The sequence below is a fragment of the Rhinolophus ferrumequinum genome, chromosome 6, assembly GCF_004115265.2.
Source record: "Rhinolophus ferrumequinum isolate MPI-CBG mRhiFer1 chromosome 6, mRhiFer1_v1.p, whole genome shotgun sequence".
Classification (NCBI taxonomy): domain Eukaryota; kingdom Metazoa; phylum Chordata; class Mammalia; order Chiroptera; family Rhinolophidae; genus Rhinolophus; species Rhinolophus ferrumequinum.
Genome location: NC_046289.1, coordinates 47657891 through 47682849, shown reverse-complemented (window position 1 = coordinate 47682849; position 24959 = coordinate 47657891). Strand labels below are relative to the sequence as shown.

Below are 24959 nucleotides of genomic sequence, written 5' to 3'. Positions count from 1 at the left end.
GGGGGAATAGCTTATAAAGGGAGTCTTGTTGTCCCATTCTCTAATCGTTATACTTTATAAAGCCTTTGTTAGCTTTGGGGATGGGAAAGAAGGCATAAATATGAATTGGTGTATTTCCCTGAGTGACAGACAACAGGCCAAACAGGAGAGAAGCTTATTCAAAGACACAAGGTTTGTGGCAGAAGAGTGTGTAGTCAGTCAATTCCTGAGACCGAGAAAGGAAAGGGGGAACTGTAGCTGAGACCTTGACCTTCAAGTACCAGGAGGATGACCATAGAATGAGGTAGCCCCTTTGAATGAGGCAGCCCCTTCTCTTCAGTATATGTGTGCATGTACACACACACACACACACACACACACACACACACCTCAATCCCATTTTGACCCTGGTGCTGTACCCAGTCTCTTGAAGCCTTCTACTTCCATCCCCAGTGTCTTGGAGTTGTTAAACAAGATATATTTATTCTTCATTCATGTTTTTGAGCACTTAATGTGTATTAAGTACTGTGATCTGAGCTTAGGCTGGAACTATGGGGGAAGCCCCCGTTCTTACCCTCTAGGAGCTCACCGACTAGTGGGGAGTATAGACACTGAAATAGATTGTTTCAACATAATATGGTAAATGAAGAGATAAAGATGGCAGTGAAGCCTCCTGGAGTAGGTGGAGCTTCATGGGCAGCCAGCTGATTAGGGATGTGGGGAGGGCGCCTTAGGCCTGGGGGGTCAAAGGCCACCACAGGGGAAGCAGCTCGGAGGTTGCAGGGTTCCAGGAGGAGCGCTGACTCTGGTGCTGGAGCACAGGCTTCTAGGGCAGGGACAGGGAGGTAAAGAAGCCGTTCCTGGAGATCCCTGTGGCCTGGGAGCTCAGGACACAGCTCAGATGCCTGTCCGTGTCTGTGCAGGGGTGGAGGTAGCTGGCAGACAGGTGAGACTGGGCAGAACTGCTGCAACAGATGGGGATGTAGCCCAGCTCCGCGCTGAGGACTGCAAGTAACACCCTGGCCACCGACTGCTTTGTAGGAGGCACGGGGTGGAGAAGGGTATGTTTCATTCAATTTTCTGAATGACCAAGGTGAAATTAGTACTGTATTTCCTTGCTCTTTCTGTCCCTTTCCCCTTAAAAAAACACAACCGTTACACATTTTTCTAAACTGTATTATCAGATTTTGTCATAATGAATTGAGTTTAGCAAAAAACGTTTTTTTAATTTGTTCATGTGAAGATGTTGCAACATCTCAGGGCTATTTTTTTATTATTATTATTATTATTATTATTATTATTACTTGAAACCTGCTTTGGATATTGTGCTATTTATTAGGTGATTGTCTTTCAATCCAAATCTATTCTTCTCATCTCTGCTTTTTTCTTTCTTTTTTATTATTAGTTTCAGATGTACAAAACAATGTAATAGTTAGACATTTCACTCCTCACAAAGTGATAACCTCCCTTCCCCAATCTTCTACCCCTCTGACATCCTATATATCTATTACAATTCCACTGACTGTATTTTCTATGCTGTACTCCATATCCCATGACTATATATATATTAGATGCTTGACCACTGCACTGTACACCTGAAGCTGAAGCTGAATAATATTGTATGTCAACTATAATATATAAAATATATATATATAATATATAAAATTATAGTTGACATACAGTATTATTCAGCTTCAGGTGTACAGTGCAGTGGTCAAGCATCTAGTAAGATGCGCCCATCTGACACCCTACAAAATCTTTACAACATTATTGATTATATTCCCCAAACTGTCTTTCATATCCCCGTGGCAATATTGTAATTACCAATTTATGCTGACTAATTTCTTCTGCTTCTGCCTTATCCCCACGCCTCTCCCATCTAGCAACCATCAGATCTCCCTCTGTATCTCAGCGTTATTATAAACATTATGTTCAGAACATTGAAATTAATGGTATAGGATATTTCTTGATATCTGGATTCCATGCTCAGTTGCTTTTTTCAGCAAATTGACGATAAAAGCTTATTTGTGTATAGTTGCCTTCTAGAAGATGAATGTGTTTCTTCTTCCTATTCCCAAAGGAGAATCTCTGCATAGCTCTGATTAATTGAAATTCCTAGTCTTTTGAATGCTAGTTAATTTGGCTTTTATTGAAAATAATTGGCTGTAATAATGTACTGAATATGTTACTTGATCTGGAGACAGAAAGTTCTTTCTAACCCAGAAGTCACAAGGAAAAATACACGCGTGCGCGCGCGTGTGTGTGTGTGTCTGTGTGTGTGTAGCAGGGGTTGTTGCACAGGATGGGGAGATTATGGTGGGAGTGAAATAGGAAAAAATAAAACTTTTTGAGAAAAAAGATATAAGAATTACTTTAGAGTGAGCATTCTAAAGTCAACTTAAAATATAAAACGATAGAGTGTGTATTTTTGGACATTTCATAAAATAATGAGCTAATGCTACACTTTTGTAAGCTTATTTATTCATTCCTCTGTTCACATAGTCAAGTGTTTGTGGAGCATCCTTGCATAGGTCCAGGGCTGAGGGTCTAGTCCTGTACTGAGTAGAGTCCTGTTCTCATGAAGTTTAAATTCTAGTTACCCTCATTACTAATTAAGGGTTACTGTAAGTGTGCTTAAAATTTTGAGAGAAGGGAAACTTAGTTATAAGACAATGACCTCTTTTTCCAGTTATGTAAAGCGCTATAATGATAGCATTTCACTTGCCCTCATAGCAAACAGTGTTTCACACGACTTTGTGTCAATACTGTTTGCACTATTAGCTGATTTTTTAGGGGCGATGTGCTTAGTCATGTAATTGTGAGTGCGTAGGGTAAAGTGAGCCTTCAGTAAGCATTTGCGTAAAAGAACTAATTGTAACAGTTTCCAAAGTGTTGTGTGGGGCACATGTCCCAAGACCAGACTACAGATGTGAAGGAATCTGTGTACAGTAAGGCTGGAGCCATTTATTCATATCAGTACTGTATTAGCATACTAAAGTACCTGAAATGTTCTGCATTAGAGAAACTTCTTAATTTTTTAAACCAGCATTTCCCACATTTCTACTGAGAAGTTTTTGTTTGTTTGTTTGTTTGTTTTTTGCATGTGATACCTCTTACTTCCTAGTTTGCTAGAATGCTGCCTTTAGAGGCATACAAAGGGATTTCTGGAGCTTTTCTCTTTGTCCAGCAAAGGGCAAGGTGGCATATTATTTCTCATCTCTGAATGTCTTGGGTATTGATGCTTCATGCTTGTGCTTTGTTGAGTTTCCTTTGGCCGCAGTCCCTAGCATCCAGCCTCTAGTTGGAAAGTTAGGAAGGGGGAGCCGTGAAAAGAGAATTGGACATTTCCCTTGGAGTCAGATATCTCCTGACCTAGGAGAGCTAGACTCTAATTGTTCAGCTGTACTTTCAATGAAAAAGTACTCAAGTTTTCAGGGGAAACAAATCAGACAAATCCTTGGCAAGTGGTAGAAGTTGGAGGAAGTTGGGAGAATTTTGTTTTCAAAATTTCCCCTCTTTTTTTTCTCTTTGGCTCTTTCCATCTCTATTTTAGGGCCACTGAAGAACTAACTGGTTTATTTCTTTCCTCCCTGGATTTTATGATTTTGAGCAATTTGTAACGTGTCACACGTTAGTGATAACTTCAAGCTAAAGGGCAGTCAGTACACTGGACTATCTTCAGCTAAATTTAGGGCCTTTTTCTGCTTTGCTTGGTCTTTTATAAAGGTGCTTTTGTTAACTTTGGTCAGCAGAAACCCTTGAGATGGTGCTCACATGGGCCCATCTTCTGATTTTTATGCTCCTGCAGACGGTGTTAGGGCAAAGCTCGAGTGTGGTGTTACACTGTTCCCTGCCTTTTGAAGAAATCTTAGGACAAATGTGTTCTCGGTCGCTCGGGATCTGTACTACCTAGTGAGATTTCAGCCACGTGCATCATGTCGGCCCTTCCCTGCTTGAACTACCTCTGATACCCTTCAACTTGGCCCTACATTCCTGTGGGGATTACGCCAAATGAAATGTGGAAAAAGAAGAGTCCATAAAACCCTCAGTAAAAAGTCCCTTGTATGGTCTTAATCAATTACTTAATATTTGTTTTGTTTCTTTAATGCTGTTAAGATGATAGTTGATGGTAGAGGTCCCCCATTTCCTGGATACTTACTGAACTTCAGGCACCATGTTAAGAACTTGACCTGTACACTCTCATTTCATTTCCACAGCTGAAGTAGCTAAATATTACCATCTCTGTTCTGGTGGTGAGAGACGTGGGACTCCGACAAGTGTGTTAAAGTGTCCCAAGCAAGTAGGAAGTGGCCTGGATGCAAAAGTAAAGTCCTGCCCTAATACCCTGTTGTTGGTGACAGGCATTTTAGCCAGTAGCTGTTGGTGTTTTTTGGTCACATCTACCTGTGACTTTGGAAATACTCCAGGTATAACCCTTGGAGCGGCCAAATGATTTATGCTATGATGATCTGGAGAATGTTGCTGTAATTTAAGGCAAGGTTCCTTTAAATAACTAACTCCTGATACCTTTAAAAGAAGTTTCTATTTAATTGGAAGGGTCTTATCCATGTTTATTAAAGAGGTAACTGTCCTCCATGGAGAGGTACTACGTCCGAGGATTCTCTAGGGACCTTGTTATGATCAGGCAACAGTGGTCTGTTTCCATCACTGCTCCCACTGAGCTGGAGCTCAAGCAAGACCATGTTTGACGATTGAGCGTTGCTGATTACTCAACAGCCCTGTTTCTGGGCATTATTACAGAGGAGGAAACTGAAGTACAGGCACCCTGAAGCCAAATGACTAGTAAATGACAGAACCAGGATCAATCCCTTTACTTAGAACCGCTGTGTTGATGCCTCCCCTAAAGGCAGCGTTTGGCCTTATAAATCCTAATACATTTCAGCCTCAAATATGGACTTGCCTGGCTCCCTGTCTGTCCCTTTTAGAGAAATTCCCTTGCACTGAGGAGGGGTCAGAACAGAGGACAGTGGCTGGCAATGGGTGGCCTGTGTGTTTGACTGAGTTGTGCCCCGGAGATAGAGATACTTAGTTAAGTCCTAGGATTTCTTCGCTCTGAAATTGGATACTGGTTCTTGTCCATTGTCTACCACCGAGGGAGATTTTGGGGGAGAGAGGGAGCCTCCAGGAGATAAAGGGATTAAATCGATTTGTACTTTACGTCCAACATACCTATTGAGGGACTTGTACTTCTACAAGGGATTATGGCTTTTTAGCCAGGTTTATAATTATGGTAGTATGAGGATTCATGTATTACATGGAACTTCTGAACCTTTAAAAATAGGGCAATGAGAAAAATAAATTTGTTTGCTAAAGATAAATTGAATATAATGGGCCCATTATGGGAATACGTTTTTGTATTTTATAGTCCACATAGAAAAAAAAAACTTTTCATATATAAATATAACCCAAAATAAGTATGTGGAGTGGTTAAGAATATTATAATGGGGAATATCTTAACCATAAAAAATGGCCCATCTGGACAAGTATGTCCGCTTTGTTTATATTCTTATTCAAATAGTCTTTTCATCAGTTCTCCTATTAGGAATAAATCTACCTGTCCCTTGAAACAGTTTTTTTGCCTTTGGTATACTCGCTTTGGGCTTCTTGCTTCAATTACTTCAGCTTAAGTCATAAACATTATACCACATTGTAAATCTTCATTAATCTGATTGCAGAATATATTGTTCTGCTTTAAAATGGGATGGAATGATTGAGAAGGTGGAAAATAAAAAGCAGCACTGTATTAATGGGACTCCTTTGGTTACAGGTGACAAATTCATTTGGGCTAGCTTAAGTAAAAGGAATTATAAGAAGGATGCAGGTCTGTCTTGGGGACCCAAAGGCAAGGATGAAGTGGCCCTGGGGAATGATCAGGACACAGAGATGACATGTGTCACTACAAGCACATGTGTGATACAAACCTCACTAAGAGAAAATCTGGCAGAAAGGAAAGTAGAAATCTGTGCAGTATGTCACTTTACACCTGAGCATGAGATTTAAAAATAGCTCCATTGTATTCATTGGAAAATAATTCATGCTCATTACATGCAATTCTAACAGTATAAGCAAAGTAAAAATTCTCTAAAATTCTGATAATAAAGGGTAATCATAACTATTTTGATAAACATCCTTCTAGACCTTTCTGAGGACATCCAGGAACATGTGCACAGGGACTCAACTATTTATGGTTTTCTGTTTTATTGACTCGGAAGTATATCATGAATATCTTTTCATATCAATAATGATAAACTTCCATTATTTTCAGTGTCTAGTTTATTTAACATGTTTCCTATTTGTGTTAGAGCACATACTATTTTTTCCTCATAGCTATAAACAATGCTCTGTATATCCAACTTTCTGCTTGCACAGTTATTTACTTGGAATAACTTCCTAGAATTAGGATTGCGGGATCAGAGGGTATGCCATTTTACATGTTGACATAATTGCTTAAGGGGCCACATCATGAGATATCCATAATATTTGCTATTGTCAGTCTTTGGTAAAGATGTCAGTTAGACAAGTGAAAAATAACATCTCAATTTTCTTAAGTTGTGTTTTTTCATTATTTGTATAGTTGAGTATCTTTCCATGTGTTCATTGCTATTTCTTCTCGTATGGAAAGTTTATTAATTTGCTTTGTCCATTTTGAGGGGAATATTAATTTCCTTATTGGCTTTTAACACATTTGTGTATAATAAAGATAGCATCATCTTATAAGTTTCTTGTATAAATAGTTTACCTAATTTCTTATTTTATCTTTTGACCAAAACATTGGTGTTTGTTCTTTTTTATTTTTATTTGTTTTTTCCATTCATACATTTGAGATTAAAAAAAAAAAATGTAGCCAGCTGTCTCAATCCTTTATAGTTTCAGATTTTGATGTCATGATATCATGTTTAAAAAAGCCTTTCCTATCCTTATAATATTATAAAACTATTCATCTGCATGTTCTTCTAGTCATCATTTGAGTCTATTTTTACTTGATTTTTTTCACAAGTAGGAAGAGATTTAGATTTTTCCTTCCTCCTAAATAGCAAGCTAACACTATTTATTAAGTACCGTGTTTCCCTGAAAATAAGATCTAACCAGCAAATAAGCCCTAGCATGATTTTTCAGGATAACATCCTCTGAACATAAGTCCTAATGCATTTTTTAGAGCAAAACTTAATATAAGACCCGGTCGTATTTTTGGGGAAACACAGTACTCTCACGTACCTACCCAGATCTGATTACATGTGCTTGGTCTGTTTCCTAGGGATACTTGGTTCTATATCTGGATGTTTATTTTGTGTCAGTGATTCATATATATGTATGTTCTCACTCAGACTTCTGTTTGTTAGCAGTGGCTGGCTCAATTCGTTCATTTCTATAATTGATTATGGTGCTTCTCTGCTTCAGTTGGGTTTTCATGGAGTGAGCTGTTAAATGGTCAGTTTTCAATGCCTCAGAGAACTGGGAATGAAGTGAGAACAGTTGAAGCAAGAAGGGACCGCTTCATAGTTGTGTAAAAGGAACTAAGTAGGAAAAAAGTGAACAAGACAAGAAGAGCTCATGTAAGCTAATTTACAGCGCCTGGGATTTTTGTTTTAAACATTGGTGGGGGCAGGGTGGGGGATGTATATATTTGGTCTTTGTTTAAATTCAAAGCCATTAAGCATTCCTACCACAGGGAAGAAAATCATGTGTTTTGCCTCTTTGCCAACAGTAACATAATTTTGGTCTTCGAAATAAGTGTCTTGGGACCTCAATTCCCTGTTGGGAAAGAAAATTCCCAGCCCATGTGTTGCAACGGAAATTCATTGTTTCCTGAGTTATTTCCTTTCCTGCTTTGTGTGGGGGGAAATGACCAAATGTATAGATCGAGGGTCTTTTTATCTTTCAAAAAACTGACGTCTGTAACATTGCTTGATTCTGATGATTTTTATTATTATTTTAGGTAGTGGTGAAGGCTTCTCAGATGCTTCAGGATATCTTCAGGGAAATCGACTCTACATAAACTGAGAATTTAGGTGAGTCCTTCAAAGAAGATACTTCATTTTTATCAATTGGCCACCCCCTGCATTTGTCCAGTGTTAAAAAAGTGTTAAAACGTTATCACTTGTACTGTCTTGTTTAATTTTTCACCATGGTTTTGTGAGACAGCAGTGGACCTGCTGGTCTTATTTATTACTTCTGTTTCAGTTTGATATTCTACTTGGTAGTTTGGTGGGGTGATGATGGAGGCCTAGAAAGAGGGGGTGAGTAGCTGGTTTTTTACTTTATTGCATGAATTCTCATTCATTCACATATGTTTGCTTCATAAACCTTTTTTGTTTTTTAAGTGCTGGATAAAGAATTAATTTAGAAATTTCCTAGAGTCTCTGCACTGGAACCGTTTGGTGGTTCCTGGAGCTCTCCAAGGATGGCACACAATTGCTCTAGCATGAGAAAAAGTAAACTTTGGTTATAGGTTATTGGTTTCCGCCTTTGGTTGTCCTGTTTGCAGCTGCGTGATCCCAACTGGGTAAGGGTTAGTTAATCTATGCTAGTTTCCAAAATGTATAGGGTTGGCCCAACCTCGTTCCTACACTTTTAGAATTTGTGAATAGGAAAACTGAATTTCAGGACCAATTTTTACTACGTTTTGGAGGCTGTATGTAAACATAGTTGATAATTGTTAAAACGAGATGCACGCATGAAGGTTCACTATATATTTTATGGTGTTCTATTTTGTGTTTAGACCTTTCCATAATTAAAGATTTATTTTCAAAAAATAACTTTCACCTACTAACATCATTTCATGGTGGAAGAAATATTTTAATATTAAAAATTAGGATGTCATAAGTTTGTCTTTCGATTGTATATATTTAGCACGATGAAAAACGCTCTTCATTTCCCGCCTCTTTCTCATTGCTCTGCTGACCAGTGAGCGTTAGCCGTGAACGAGCCAGCACAGGCCTGTGTACTGGCATTTGTGAAATTTTGGGGTGTATGACTGCTCAGGGCTTTTCTGCCTCTAAAACTGTATCACTCCTCTGAAGCAGAAAAGAAATATACTCTAGTTGGATAGTGGCTATTTCCAGAAAGTGCTGTGACAACTAGTATGCTGGAACGAAGAGAGGTCTGAGGTCAAACAGAAGACAAGGGATTGTTCTGCTGGGAAACCCAAATAAAAATGGCTCATTCCTGTACAAGTTAAATTTAGCTGTGAGCCACCTTATCATCAATGTAAAAATGCACCTTGATCGTGGTTAAGCTGTCGCATAAAAGTATACACAATTTTCCCTTCGCACCATTGTAGGCAGACTCTGGGGATGGTCCGCCTGTGGCGTGGGGATGTTGAAAGCTAGGGATGAGGCAGGCTGCATGTGTAACTCCAGGGAGACCAGTGCAAAGACTGATTGCGAAGGAGTGCAAGGCTGGGATGTAGGGGTTGAGGGCACAGCCAAGAGTTCTGAGCTGAGGGCAGTGGGATCAGATGTATACGGGACAGGGAAGAGTAAAGGAGCTGTCTGCTCTGGGATCGTCTGTGCATCCTAGCATCCTGTGCATCCTAGGATGCTGTACGTTGAGCCCCTGCAGAAGGCAGGGTGGTCTGGTCTGCCTGAAGGGCCCCGGGCACACTGGACAGGAAGCACATCAGATACAGACCTTTCCCAAGTTTTCAGATCTAAAAGGAGCATGCCAGGTGTATTCCTATGCTGTGGGTCTGTACAGAACGGAAAACGAGACTTACCATTTATTTCTCCTTGGAGTGTGGAATGTGTGTGAGGTGTCGGATGGGTGGAGGACAGAGGCCATAATGGGTTGAAATAGTAGGACAGTCAAATGAGGGGAGGAAGGCACAGTAATACCACCTATTCCAAAATGCCTACTTAATCACAGTTGCTTCTGGAAGTTCTGTGAAGTTATACTGTGGTCTACATGGATTAGAACATGGTGGTTCAGTGCTTTAGAATTCCTCCCTTGGTGATTTCTGGCTTTTGTTTGTTTTAACATGCCTATTTTCTGGGAAACTCAAATGAAATTTGGCAGATTTACCTGGTGTGTTCCCTCTGTCAACCAGCTCTGGGTTTACTGCCTCATTTATATGCTTCAGTTGGGTTGTTTCTACCCCAGAGATATTTATTTCACTGCCTTTTTTTTTTTTTTAAAGGAAGAAGCTATGTCAAACAATGACAACAGAAACATTTGTCTTAAGAATATAGGAATATGAGAGATTACCTGAAATCTTGACATTTCTGAAAGTGTCTAAAGTCATGAAGAAATGCTAGCAGGAGCTTTTATTTTGAAATAAACCCGAGGAAGGAGAATTGCTTTAAGGGATCTGGGCCAGTCCAAGTCTGAGTAAAATTTAATGAATAAACAATGTAATCGATCAATCATGTGAGCCTTTCAGAAGGCCAAGCTATCCTGGGTGAAATCTTGTAGGGATGAGCAATTAAGAATTTGCTTTAAACATGATGCTTTAAAGGGTTGCAGGCCTGCATGTGAGACAGAGAGAGAAGGAGTAGATGGGGGTGCGGGCATATGAGAAATGATTTGTTTAGTGTTGTCCTTAATGACTCGCGGTGTAGTCCAGATTTGAGAATAATGACAGTATTCCGAACTTATCTCTACTTTCCCTGTAGGCTTGTAAGAAAAATATTTTAAAAACCGGTTTTAAATGGGAAACATTGTTTTGGACTCTCTGGGAATTTTGAGTTCCCACTGCTGTTTAGGGAAGCTACTGAATCTGGACAATTCAAAGCAGGATCCACATGGCTATTTGTCATTCTGTATCAGTCAGTTAAAGGCAGTGATGTCAGTACTGCCTTAGATAAGTTGTTCCTGTGCTTACTTTTCTTCATTAAAAATGTAATCCATTATGCACTTTTGTCTTCCTGCTGTGCTCCATTAGCTGGATTCCTTGGATTACTCTGCTTGTTTACTGTGGGCACTGCCACTGGGTTCCTCCACTGCTGACTCCCTGAGTGGCGGGGAGTCCTAAATAGCATCATCTCCTTGTTCAGGGTTCCAGGACCTGAGTTGGGATCCTTACTGCTGTCTGTGCTTAGTAAATGTTTCAGAAGAACAACAACAATTTCCAGATTGTTTTTCATAATTAAACTGATTAATCCATGGCCATAATAGAATGTGCTGTTTTCCTTAAACTTTTTGTCTAATTACTCTTATCAGTTAATTTCTTTCAAAGTTAAAAAGCCCTCCTATAGAACTCACGATTTGAGCCTTTTCTGTCTAAGCATTGATTGGATTTCATGGACTCAAAGGCTCTGGAATACTTGTGCCTACATTCAACTATGCTACTATGGAGTGTGAACCTTTAAAAATCACTCTTCTTTATTTCTTAGCCATGAGGTCCTATATTCTGAAGACCTAGAATGATCATCAAAGCCATTCTATTCTGTTTACAACAAATCAGAATTGGACAGCTTTCCGGAGCCATAAAATGACTAGTGCACTTGTAGAGTTTAAACATGACTTTACTAAGATTAAACACACCGTAAGGCCAGCTGCAATGGTCTCAACACACCACTGTAAGGCCTGATTAAAGTTGAGTAAAGTCCTGCTGTGACCTAAACAATCGTTTTATAGAGGATCTTTTATTTTAAAAAATTAAGTCAAAGTGATGTATGCTAATGGCTAAAAATAGAAAACGACAGAACAGTTTATAACGAAAAGCAACATGTCTTACCCTACCTCCTTCACTTAGCCTTCATTTTTTTTTCTTCTGTCGATCATCTTGGTTGCTTTTGTGGGGATTTCCAAACGTACGCTTGCAGCACCATTTCTCACTTGATTGATTTTAAAGGTAGTTTCTTGGTATCTTGTGAGAGCTGATTAGCTCCCTCTGACCGTCCCTGTCTCCCTTCCTCCAACACGGATTCATGCGTTTAGTCCTTCCGTGTACCCCTCAGATGACATGCAGCCTCTTCTGCTTCTTGGCCTGTGTCCTAGAGACACTATTTTTTGTCTAACCAGCCCCCACCTCATTCATTCTCTCCACTTTGGGCAGCTGTACCTTTAATTTTATATACTGATAGTTGGTAATATTTATATTCTGTTCTTTAATTCCAGTAATCGCTTCCATGATTTATCTATAACTTGATTCTAAATGTTAAAACAAAGAAGCAACATTTAATTTGTTACAATCAGATAGCTGCTGTTCCCATGGCAGCCAAATTGTGTGGTGGGATTATATTTGTTCTTCACTGAGCCTGATGTCCTCACAGCTTGGCCCCTCCATGGAGCATGTTTGAATGGATTTTCCCTTTCACATGACACCAGGTGTCTTGAATGCAGCCTCAAGTTTTCCTAGACTTTGTCTTCCCATCTTTCCTAGGAACCCACTTTATTTTTGGAGGTGTCACTCCCACCGCCCTCCATACTCCACCTTCAGCCAGAATAGTTTGATCTATAAGTGTGCTGTTGGCACTAAGGACTAAATGCTGATGGCCAGGAAAAGCGTGTGCCTACTGTTTGAAAAACAGAATGTCTCTGAAGGGGCAGTAGCCCAGTCTTTGAAATTAACCGTCATTTATTGAGGACCTGACGTGTTAGGCACCTAAGTACTTAAGGCCTGGTATCTTTTGAAATCCTCACACCAGCCCCATGGAACAGATGTTGTCATTGACATTTCGTACGAGGCCTCCAAGACCTCCACTGGGAAGTGGTTCTTACATCCTGGGGTGGGTGGGGCCATGGTGCCCACTGTGGTTTCATAGGTTAGAAAAGGCTTCTGTCTCTGGAACATCTTGCAACTTTCCTCAACAGACCACCATCTTCCCCCAGGAAATTATTGCGGCTCTGCTTCATTTCCAGCCTCATCCTTGTGGCTGTGCTGTGTGGCCAGGAGCTCATTGTACAGAATCCTGTGGCTGCCAATGGGAGTGTCCTTACCGACTTCATGTTCCCTTTGTGAATTTGAAGTGAGAAATAGGGCTTCCTCCTCAGCCCTGCTGGTAAGTTGGAAAGGTGCTTTGTCAGCGGTGGTTGTTGATCTAGGTATTTTCTTAGCACCTGAAGTATATGTGTGAGTCAGGTACATTTGATTATCTGAATACTCAATATGTGTGGTGTGCTTTGATAGTTAGTTTAGAAGAAAGGATGGAAGAAGTAAAGAAGTAGAACAATCAAGTTTTGCTTTTAACGCTTCATTTTCTCTCATGACCCCCGTGGTCTGCAGACATCTTCTGGTAGAACTGTGTGAGTACGTTGCCATGATGATAGTGATCAGATGGATGGCGGGGTCCCTGGGCAGGTGGTCCCTGGAACGCCCACACAGTGCTGGCGTTCTGCCCTCCCTGGGCTGCTCCCTCCTCACGGTGCAGACCCCAGGGAAGCTTTAGCAGCGGAACCAGCAGCCTCTCCATGAAGGTGCTCTCATCGGGTCAGTGGCTGTAGATGGCGCTCCTCCTTCTTCTGCTGGGTCACAGTGGCAGCGTTACCAGGTGCTGCCTCCGTGCAAATAGTGCTTATTCTCCAAACATCTCACTTACTTATGTTTATTCCCTCAAATAAGCATTGACTGACAGGGAAATCTTCAGAGATGGGCCTTACTTATGGAGGAGATAACTAGCTTTAGTGAAGTCAGGATTTAGTGACTAGATAGGGGTCAATATTTATTTTGTTGCAGTGGTGACGAAAGGTGATTTTCCACATTTAAATTTGATAAGCAGCTCAAGGTTATCCTGCTATCATCTTGCAATGATTAATTCTGACTTGGCAATTTTTGTTTTAAATTTTGATATTGATTGATTGATTGTAAGAGTAGGTAAGAACACTGAGCAGAGTAGTGATCTATGTGAAATGTTTTTGGTTCTATTATACAAAGATCACTAATCCTCGCAGTGGTACAAGTCCAGTGACACCTGGGCAAAAGTGATTTCGAGGGACAAATCTATTAGGACAATTTCAATCTTGATCAAAGTTTTACCCCATACCTAGAAATGTGGCTTCTAGAAGACTGGGATAGAACCAGACCCTTCAGCAATGAGGGAACTAAATGAAGTTTAAAAAATGTTTTGTTACCAGATCCTAAATATTCCCCCAATACATTATATCTTCTTCTGTTTATTTACCTCTAATGGTGAAGAATGACTCACTCTCCCCTGCAGGAGAACTTTTGGCTCCAGGGATCTGGGTTGTCCAGTATGCTCAGTTTGTTCTGTTGTGTCTTTGGAAAATTGGATGCAGGTGCAGGGTTCGAGCTGTGTGAAAATGAGGCTCTGGTCCTCTCCATTGGCTGCTCTTCTCAGAAGTTTGGATTCAGGGAAGCGTATTCAATACCCCGAACAAGGAAGTGCAAATTGGCATTGGAAGTTATAATGACATGGGCCTTGTTCTATTTTGTCTACACATTTCCAGAATGCAGTACAGATGTGTCTATGACAAATGAGCAGAAGAGAGTAAGTTTAGAGGAAGAAGGGGATATTTCTAATGGGATAGAGTAGGGCTTCACGAGAAAGTAGCATTTATTTTTGGATTAATTGATGTAAGTTTTGCTGCTTACAGTGGAAAAGACTGTAAACTACAGTGGGTTAAACAAGGTAGAAGTTTATTTTCTGTCGCCGAGAATGAAGGTCTCAGGTGGGCTCTTTAGGGCTGGAAGGGACTCGGGCTCTTTCCGGGATGAGTACAGTTTCATACCTTACTTGGGGGTAAACTTCTAAGTTCAGCGCTTAAGGCAAAAATCCCTTAGACACAAAATTGTTCTTGAACATCCTTTGGGAAGATGTCACGTCAGACATGGGTTATCCTATCTCCTGGTCAGTCCAACAATGAAGTTTATGCATTGCAATTGAATGATATGTCTCTAATTCTCTTTTAATCTATAGAGCCCCCTCCATCATTCTCCCCCCTCCCCCAGCTTATGATTTGTTTGTTGAGGAAACTGGGTTGTTTGTCCTTTTAGAGCAGAGATTCTCAAATGGGGATGATCCCCTTCCCCACATAGGGACATTTGGCAACTTCTGGAGACATTTTTTGTTGTCACAAATGGGGAACACTACTGGTATCTAGTGGGTAGAGGTCAAGGATGTTGTGAAATACCCTACAATACACAGGACAGACCCTCGTAACAAAGGATTATCTGGCCCAAAATGTCGATAGTGCTGAGGGTGAGAAACTATGCTGTGGGGTTTTCCAATCTGAATTGTGATACTTGTTGCTTTGATGGTACCACTTAACACGTTCCTCTGTTCCTTGTGTTTTCTATGATTTGTTAGTTAAATCTCAAGTTTCAGTTCTCAAGTTTGTGAGAACACAATCTCAAGTTTGTATTCCCCCACCCCAAGACTACATACATCATAGGCAATCTGTTTATTTTCGTTAATAAATACATAGTGAGTGGTGGTCGCTCGTTCTGCAATAATACTTGTCATTAATGATCATTGCCTATATTCTTTAATTCATTAGTGATTGCAAAATAATGATAGTCCAGTTCTGTCATTCCTTCCTTATTTATATACGAGAATACTTAACATAAAAATAAAATTCAATCTCAACTATTTATTTACCCTGAGATTCATACAGGAAAGTCAGGATAAATGCTTGTGACTTTTCCCTTTGTTTCCAAAACAATGATTTTCCTATCAGTATCCTCTAAAGTGATCACTGAGGTTTTATTTATTTAGTTTTGGATTTTTTTTTCAGTGTGAATAATTGATTCATGTCAATTTAATATTCGTATTGCTCCTCAAATTATCTCATATTTAACCAGTGGAAACTAACTCAAGTTGACCAGTGGAAACTAAATCCTGAGTCTTTTTGACATAACTTATATGAGAAAGTATAGAAACATACTAAGATACAACAAAATGTTACAGGATTTGTCTTATTCATTTCTTACTCCAGACTTATATTCATCACTTCTTTAAGGAGTCCAGGTCCCTTTGAATATTTAGAAGGTACAATGTAGATATTAGGAATGTTTCTTGCTACTGGATTTATCATTGATTCTAGATCTTATCAGTGGACCAAACTAGGGAATATGTATTTATGTGTATACGTGCTCACGTGTGTGTGTGTGTGCGTGTGTGTGTGTGTGTGTGTGTGTACAGAGGTAAAACTGATAATTTATACTAACACTTCCAAGTGAAATTCAGGTATATGGTACAGAGTTTTACTTACTTCATCAGCTTCATATCTTTATCCACCCAGAATCCCAGTTCAGTGATACTGTCATATTTTTTTATCTGCACTATCTCTGCTGACACACAACAGACTCTTCAAAAGATACTTGGAATAATCTCTGTGATTGTGCCAGCAACTGGATACTTGGTTAGGTTCATTGGTTTCATTTTACTTCTTTTTCCTGTTTTTAGAGATTCCCACTTTGAATTTAAATTTCAATAATTTTGCACAATATTGTCAAGGTTTCCAAGTCTCATCTGTAACGTAAGGTATATTCAGGGCTGTTTGCTTTTTCCCCAGTCCCCACTCCACCCTGTTTCCTCTCTCGCCATATGTAGCAATTGGAAAAAAAATATGATTTATCCTTGCACTCTTTTTTGATTTATAGAAAATGTGTGTGTGCTCTCATGTTTATTTCTCCCCGCCCTTCTTAGATAAACAATAGTGTGCTGTACAGATTTCTCTCCACCTTGCTTTTTTCACTTCATCTCTTTTGGCTTGTTTCATAGGGGTGAATAGAGATAATCCTCACCCCTTCACACAGCTGCGCCCCCCTCCACGGTGTGGATTGGCTCTAATTTACTCAGCATGCCCTACTGGTGGACATTTGGTTGTTTTCCATCTTTTACTATTAGAAATCGTGCTGTACTGAATAGCCTTGGGCACTCTTAAAATCACCCTCATGTAAGTTAGATATATGTATGATATGACTCCTTTTATGAAGAGAGAGAAGGGTGTCTGCAAGCTGTTGAGATTGAACAGAGCTTTGGAGCAGGAAAGGGAGACTGTTTGGGAGAAATGAAGAAGAACTTTTCAGTGGAGTAGACTTTATGTCTTCGGAAGCAAGAAAATATGGCTTAGGAAAATTGGTTAAATCCGGGTTTTCATGACCTGCTTTGCCAGGCCAATGGCTGTGGATTTGACACTCCAGGCCAGGAGTTAACTATCTTTTCTGGTAAATGACCGGATTTTAAATATTTTTAGGCCACCATCTGTGTTGCAACTACTCAACTCTGCTGCTGGAGTACAAAAAGCAGCCTTGGACAATTTGTAAATAAATAAGTGTGGCTGTGTCCCAATGAAACCAGATTTATGGACACTGGAATTTGAATTTCATAATTTTCATTCATCATGAAATGTAATTCTTTGTTTGCTGATTTTTTCCTCAACCATTTAAAAATGTAAACACCATTCTTAGTTGTGGGCCATAGTTTGCCAGACTCTGCTCTGGGCATTTGAGAGCCATAGAACATTCTTGAACACTGGAAATCCTTGCTCTGAAAGGATTATCAACAGTGAATTATAGAGGGCTTTGTCAGAAGGAAGGAGCCCGAGTTCAGGAGGCTGGTGGTGGGTGCAAAGTGGATGTGTTGGAAGGTGGCTGTGGGAATAGAAGTGGATTTCTTCTCTTTTTTTTTTTCTTTATTACCTGAGGTTGGAGAATTAGTGGAAAGCAGGGGAGCATTATATTATTTGATATGGCATTTGTATTTATTTTTCAAAGCTGTTCTCTCTAATTTCCCACAGGTGACGTACAAAGAGAGCCAAATCCACCATCTCACATTGTGTGGACTTGGGCAAAATAATTTCATTCTTTGCTGCCTCCTTCTCTTCCCACCCTCATCCCCCATCAAGAAACCCAATCTTGAGCCCCATTTGCGTGGTGAACCTTTTGAATCAGCCGGCGTGTGCATCTTGTTTCCTATAACACTTGCAGCTTAACTGTTGAAAAAACAGTATTTTGTTTGTGGGAGGAAAATCAAAGATGACATCAATGAAAAATGCATTTTCATATAATGGAAATTATTAAACCAACTTTTAAAATGTCACTGCTGATTCTTACAGACAAGAAGGAGCTGAATACATTAGAAAGTAGGTCAAGTTATCTCATGTTTATGAATGAGGTAAATTACAGTGTAGGTTTAGGTTTATAAAACTGTGTGATACTATAGTTTATATGAATTACCCTAGGCCAAATGATATTATACCAAAATATAATTAAAATAAATTGAGTTTGTTTCTTTGTGCTTTGTGGCTTAAGCATTTTCTACTTAATATTTTATGAATTTAATAAACTAGTAAAAGTTATGAGCTTCTTGTTATTGCTCACATTTCCTGTATTAGACACAAAATCTACTCTGGAGAGTTAAAGCTGAAGTAGCTTTAATCCAGGGGGTGAGTACTTCCAGAATCCTTGGAAGGTTTGGAGGAATAGGCTCCAGGCTGAGCCTGCAGGACACTCCACCCCCAGAACCATTTTCTCTTACCAGAATGGAGAAAGCTGCTGTGGCTGCTGCTGTGGGAAGCTATTGAATTAGGTAGACAGTCCTTGAGCTGCTAGCTCCAGCACTACCCGCTCCTGCATAGAGAAGAGAAATGGCTTCTCGTGGATGCCTAGGCCTCTTTTTCCTCTGACTCAGTTCCAAATCAAAGTCACCTGTGAGCCTGTCTCATTGGTAAAGTCTAAGTCACACAGGGGACCATACCCTGTTTCCCGGAAAATAAGACCTAGCCGGACTATGAGCTCTAATGCGTCTTTTGGAGCAAAAATTAATATAAGATCCAATATTATATTATATTACATTGTATTATATTATATTTATTATATTATATTATATTACCCGGTCTTATAGTAAACTAAGACCAGGTCTTATGTTAGTTTTTGCTCCAAAAGACGCATTAGAGCTAATGATCTGGCTAGGTCTTATTTTCAGGGAAACACGGTAGCAGCAAAGCAGTCTAGACAGTATGAAATATTTAGCTCTCTAGCCTCTCACTACAAGTGAGCCAGCCCACTGTGTTTGCCTCAGTTTCCAATTTTAATAATGGAATAATGGCCCCTTTAGATATGCCTGCTACCATAACTCTACATTTGAATGACAGAATAACAGAATTTGCCTTCCTTCAATACATGTGATACGTTTTGATAGACTTGTACAGTGATGATAAGAACTGGTGTAACACCAATGTTACTAGTTACCTGGTATTAGTTAATAGTCTTACTGATGACTTAGGGAACCTAGTAAGTCAACATTTGCCATTTCAAAAAGATCTTTTTTTTCAGGTTGGAATTATTGTTGAGTAATACTAAGAAAGGAATGCCTGTGGCTTAATAGTAAAAAGTTCAGTGATGGTAGAATCCAGGTCTAGAGAACATGTTTCATTTTCTCCATGAAGAATGATAAGTCAAAACATCGTCCTCATCATCCATTAAGCATTTATTGTGCTAATCCAAGTGTAAAGTCAGTGATAAAGCGTTTGCTCATTGTGGTATTGCTAGCTAATTTCTTCACTGTCAGATTCTTCTAGGAGTGTTTAAGTGGACCCTCCCTTTTTCTGTCTGCATAACAACAGTTATTCACAAGTGAGGAATTAGAAGTGGTACTTCAAGCTGAACTTCATTGATTTTTGTGTTTTTTTTTTTTAATTGGGGAATGTTGGGGAACAGTGTGTTTCTCCAGGGCCCATCAGCTCCAAGTGGTTGTCCTTCAATCTAGTTGTGGAGGGCACAGCTCAGCTCCAAGTCCAGTCGCCGTTTTCAATCTTTAGTTGCAGAGGGCGCAGCCCACCATCCCATGCGGGAATTGAACCGGCAACCCTGTTGTTGAGAGCTCGCGCTCTAACCAGCTGAGCCATCTGGCTGCCCCTCCAGCTCAGCGGCAGCTCATTGTCTTCACTGTAGTTGTGGAGGGCGCAGCTCACTGGCCCATGCGGGAATCGAACTGGCCACCCTGTTGTTCAGAGCCTGCATTCTAACCAACTGAGCCATCCGGCCGCCCTAGAACATCATTGATTTTGAAATTGGGCAGACCTGAGTTCAAGTCCCAGTCCTATCACTTACTAGATTTATAAATTTTGACAAAATTTGTATTTCTGTACCTATGTCTTAGGCTGTGTAAAAGGGAGTTAACAGTCCCCTCTTCCTAGTGTTTGTTGTAAGGTCCTGCTCAACAGACCTGACACACCGTGCTCCATGGTGGGCTGTGGCTCTTGGTGTGGTGGCATCACCATCCGTGACTGGAGGGTCCTCTGCCCTTTTCTCATGCCCTGATGAGTTTCCCATGTGGTCAGGCTGCTTGTGTCTCTTCACGGCAGTAGTTTTCTCACCCGTGGTCCTGGGTCCTTTGGAGGTTGCTTTCTTTTTGTGCTGCGGGCTTTCTCCTGCCCTTCAAGCATCCTTGGATTCCTCTTAGACTTTCTCTTTCCTCCAGGGAAAAGATTTCTTTTAATGCTTAATAGATAACATATCCGTCATGGGGTCACAGAAGTCATAGTAGCTTTTTATTTGTCATCCAGACATCAAGACCTTCTGAGGCTTGAAAGGCTGAAGACAGCCTGCCTGCATCACCCCTCCTTCCTAATTAGATTACCGATTCCATTTCAGTGATGGTTTTAAGCTAAAATGGCCTTAATTCCATTGCCTTTGCATATTTTTTCTTGACTCCATTTCTCCTTTGACTTTTCAGTGGGTGACGGTAGTTGGGAGCCTACTGACCTATTCTGTTAGCAAAGCTCCAGAATGGCGGTAACTTAGTGGAGTTTTAGGGAAAATGTAAGTAATAAAAAACAAAAGTTTCAAAAAGATCCTTCCAGACCATCGTGTGCCAAGTGAGTTTCTATAACTATTATAACTATGCCGTTTTGTTTTTTACCTATAATTGGTCTTTATTCCTTAGGGTTTATTTGACCCTGTGGAGCAGGCCTGACTCCCACTGGCCCCTGCTCTTTTGTGTGTTTTCCTGAGTAGGCCCCCTACCCTGTTCTTCTTGAGTTTCCTCTCAGCCATGGGCAATGGGGCTCATACATTAAGTATTGCGGAATCAAGTCATGCTGTGTAGCATGTGACAGTGAGCACCACTGCTTGCTTGACTGTGTTTCCCTTCTTTCTCTTTAATAGCTAACCTCAAGGTCCTTGACCTTGAGCTGCTAATAATTTTGTGCAAACTCTATCTGATATTTTTGTTAAGCTTTTGCCAAGGATTTGAATCACATGTTTAGTACTTTTGTATATTTGAAGATTTGAGTTTGTGTTAAATATTAAGTTCGCCTACCCTCCCCCCACCTAATTGACTACTGTATTCATTCAACAGATATTTATTGAACATCTACAAGGTGCCAGGTATTCTGTTGGATGTTGGGAGCATTGTCAGCAAGATAGAAATGGAAAATGTTGTAATATTGTTAGTGCAGAGAGTTTAAGATAGAGTTAGAATTGATAAGTAGATTTTATGATACCTAGTAAAGGGTTTAGGCTTTTTTCCTAAGAACAGTGGGAATCCATTAACGGGTTTAAGCTGAGCAGGATGTAGGCAGATAGGAACTTAAGGAAGATCATTAGCTGAGACCTGTATTCACAGGCAGTAAGAATAGATCGGGGGGAGCCCAGTTGGGAAGCTGTTGCTGTAATTTGGGCAGCAGATGATGGTATCCTACAATAGGAGAAGAGGACAGATTTGAGAGATACTTAGGAGTTAAAAGTTGTCAGGACGTGCGTGATTGGATGTGGGAGTGCAGGAGAGGCTCATGTCGAGGATGACTTCCCTATTTCTGGTTAGCCATTGGGTAGATGTTGGTGCCACTGAAATGAGAAACTCAGGAAAGGGAGCAGACTTGGGAGGGGAGAAGGGGTAAGTTCATTTTTGAATAAGATGAATTTGATATGCTTGTGAAAGATCTGTGGGAGATACGGTATAGACGTGGGTAAGGAACACAGGGGACAGGCCTGGCCTCTGTCTGCAGATCTGGTGAACACACGTCCTGAGAGCAGATGAGACGGGCCAGGTAAGGGTGTGGAGAAGAAGAGGGGCTGGGAGAGAGAACTCAAGGACCGTAAGGTTTACGCAAGGAAGAGAGCCTGTGGAAGAGACTGAGAAGGAGGGAGTCCACCAGAGTGGCCAGTGCTGTCCAGTGCAAGGACTGGAAAGGGAATGCCTGCTTTATCAGCAGGGAAGACATGAGCAGCCTTGGCCGTGCTGCGCAGAAGCCAGACATGGTGAGTAAGGAGAGGCCTGTCGGTGTAGAGAATTCTTGCAGAAAGAGTGGCTGTGTCGGGGAGAGGCAGTGCCGCGCAGTCTGGAGCATTTGTGGGGCTACTATGCTTTAGGAGTGGGTGAAGAATTAGAGAGCACTGCGTCTCCTGTGCTTCCTTCCTGTCACACTCACTGCTCTGTTAAGCATTTAAAAAAATATTTCTGTTTAAAGACACCATATTTAATATATATGAGGTGTGACAATTAAGTTCGCGAACTTGTTGCAACGATGTTGCCAATCTTTTCTGATATCAGAGGGATTATTCATTATGAATTTGTGCCAACTGGACAGTTAACCAAGTTTACTATTTGGAAGGGCTGAAAAGACTGTGTGAAAAAGTTAGACGACCTGAACTTTTCGCCAACAATTCATGGCTCTTGCATCACGACAATACACCAGCTCACACGGCACTGTCTGTGAGGGAGTTTTTAGCCAGTAAACAAATAACTGTATTGGAACACCCTCCCTGCTCACCTGATCTAGCCCCCAATGACCTCTTTCTTAGCCCAAAGATAAAGGAAATAGTAAAAGGAAGACATTTTGATGACATTCAGGACATCAAGGGTAATACAACGACAGCTCTGATGGTCCTTCCAGAAAAAGAGTTCCAAGATTGCTTTGAAAGGTAAAGTAGGTGCTGGCGTCGGTGCACAGCTTCCCAAGGGGAGTACTTTGAAGGTGACCGTAGTGATATTCAGCAATGAGGGATGTAGCACTTTTTCTAGGACGAGTTCGAGACCTTAATTATCCGACCTCGTATTGTTGATTGATTAACACTGAACTCACAGCCAACAGCACTCTAACTCCTGTCTAAATGAAGCTTCTCTAACACATTTATTTTCTCCATGAGGCACATCACAGCCTTCTAGCTCTTAGGAACACTAGGTAGCACTATGCTTAGGACATTTTAACAGCTAAATCGCCCCAAAAAAACCCACAAAAATGCAAAAATTGTGTCACTAAATAGACTACAAAAAGAGCACTTGTCTACAGTCTGAGCTGAAACAAAAAGGTGGATCATCGTGGTCTGGGACCTCAGCTGGAATGTGTGTATCCGGTGACTGAAAGTTTTCTCCACTTTGCATATATCCACAAATAACCAGGAAAAATAACCAAGAAAGCACAATAAGTATGAATTTCAGGGTTACAAATAAATTTTGTGAGTAAGTGAATATGCAAATATGGAATCTGCACATAATGAGGATTGACTATCTGTATTCCTACTGCTAAACACACACATACGTCTATGTCTCTGTGGATGTCTGCCTGCACGTCTGTCCAGTCATTCATCTGTCTGCCTTGAAAAACACGAATTCACACCACTGTTTTAAATTCCAATTTAACACCGTGGGGTTCCTTCTCCTTTTTTTCTGATTTGGGCGACCATGGCACCCCCTCCAATACCTCTTGCTGGCGTCTGCCTTACTGTTTCCACATAAGAACTTTAAGGATGAATGTTTCTGACAAGGAAAGCTGGGGGCAAGGAGGGAGAGAGGTATGATTACATCGTATGATCACACTTACAGTCTATATTCCAATTTAAAATAGAATGATATTAATATTTATAAAGTCTTCTTCTCACTATTTGAAATAATGCAAGTAGCATCACATTTGAGAAAAATCTTCAAAGTGGATGAGGTGCAGGAATTGAAAACTGACTTTATACTATTGACTTAGGGCAGTGGCATGCCATCTGGGGAAGAAAACTACCTCCTGTTCTGTTTGCTGCTCAGGTGTGAATGGCGGCGGGGGCGGGGGGGTCACGAGTTGTGCCGGAGCCTCAGGAGTACATTGTGCCTGGAGACCCACTCTCCCCAGACACTTGAAGATGTCTGCCTCCCTCAGATGGCGAGTCCCTGGAAAGCAAGGGACCGTGTCTGACTTACTCATTACTCTGTCACCAAAGCCTGGCTTTTGAAGTGACTTGTGAACATTTATGACTTTATTCGACCACATCCCACGAAGTGGTTGTTCAGCCTTCGTCTAAAGGCATTTCCTTGTCTTGTAATGCTCTTGCCTCTTTGCCTTCGGTGTCTCTGCACACGCATCTCTTTCCTTCCTGTAGGAGGCCTTCCAGGTCCTCACTCACCAGAGGGATCCGTCTTGGGTTTCTGAAAGCTCTGGAGAGTTTTCATAACCTAGTAGCTCAGCAGCAGCTTTGGAGTTGAACAGAACTGTATTGAGTTCCCAGCTTCCCCACTTACTAGCTCCGTGGTCAGCAGCAAGGCAGGGAACTTTCCCCAGCCACTCACTTTAATCAGCCGTAAAATGGAGATGAGCAATGCCTGCCTCATATAGTTTTTGGAAGAATTAAATGAGGCAGCGCTTTGGAGGGACGTGGCACAGTGGCTGTACTTAGTCAGTGTTAGGGAAGATGTCGGTGGTGAATGATATTGATCTGGTACTTAGTGTGTCGTCATCTATTCTGAAGTGGAGGCCCTTTCCCCAGCTTGGGGGAGAGATCTTGTTTCCTCCTCCTTGTTTGTATCTAACCACACCCCCTGCTGGTCCACCTGCCCCGCTCTGGGCTAGCCCAGTGCTATGCCTGCAGTAGGGATTAGATATCTGTTGATTTGTCATTGAACATCCTCCTTCACTCTAAGACCGCTCTACCAGGACAGAATCTTACTAGTGTAGCAGTTTCCTTTTCTTTTGTCAGAGTGCTGGGAGATGCTGATTATTTTTTCCAATCTTTCTTCTTTTCCTGATTCTGAATCGATATTTGTACAGCACGGTCGATGTCACAGCCTACTGCTGCTAGGAAGTGTTGTGTTCCTTGCTTTTTCCTTAATGCAAGCACTGCCCTCAGTCCCTAC

The 24959-nt window shown here is 40.8% G+C and overlaps 1 protein-coding gene across 6 annotated transcripts in view; it reads left to right on the top strand.

The window, feature by feature from the left end:
* The window catches only part of TLN2 (talin 2), a 419393-nt gene that overhangs the window by 153730 nt on the left and 240704 nt on the right, over positions 1–24959 (top strand). For all 6 annotated transcript variants that reach the window (XM_033107584.1, XM_033107586.1, XM_033107581.1 and 3 more), the window contains one exon: positions 7937–8009. The gene's annotated coding sequence lies outside the window, so the exon portion shown is untranslated. The remainder of the gene's footprint in view (positions 1–7936; positions 8010–24959) is intronic.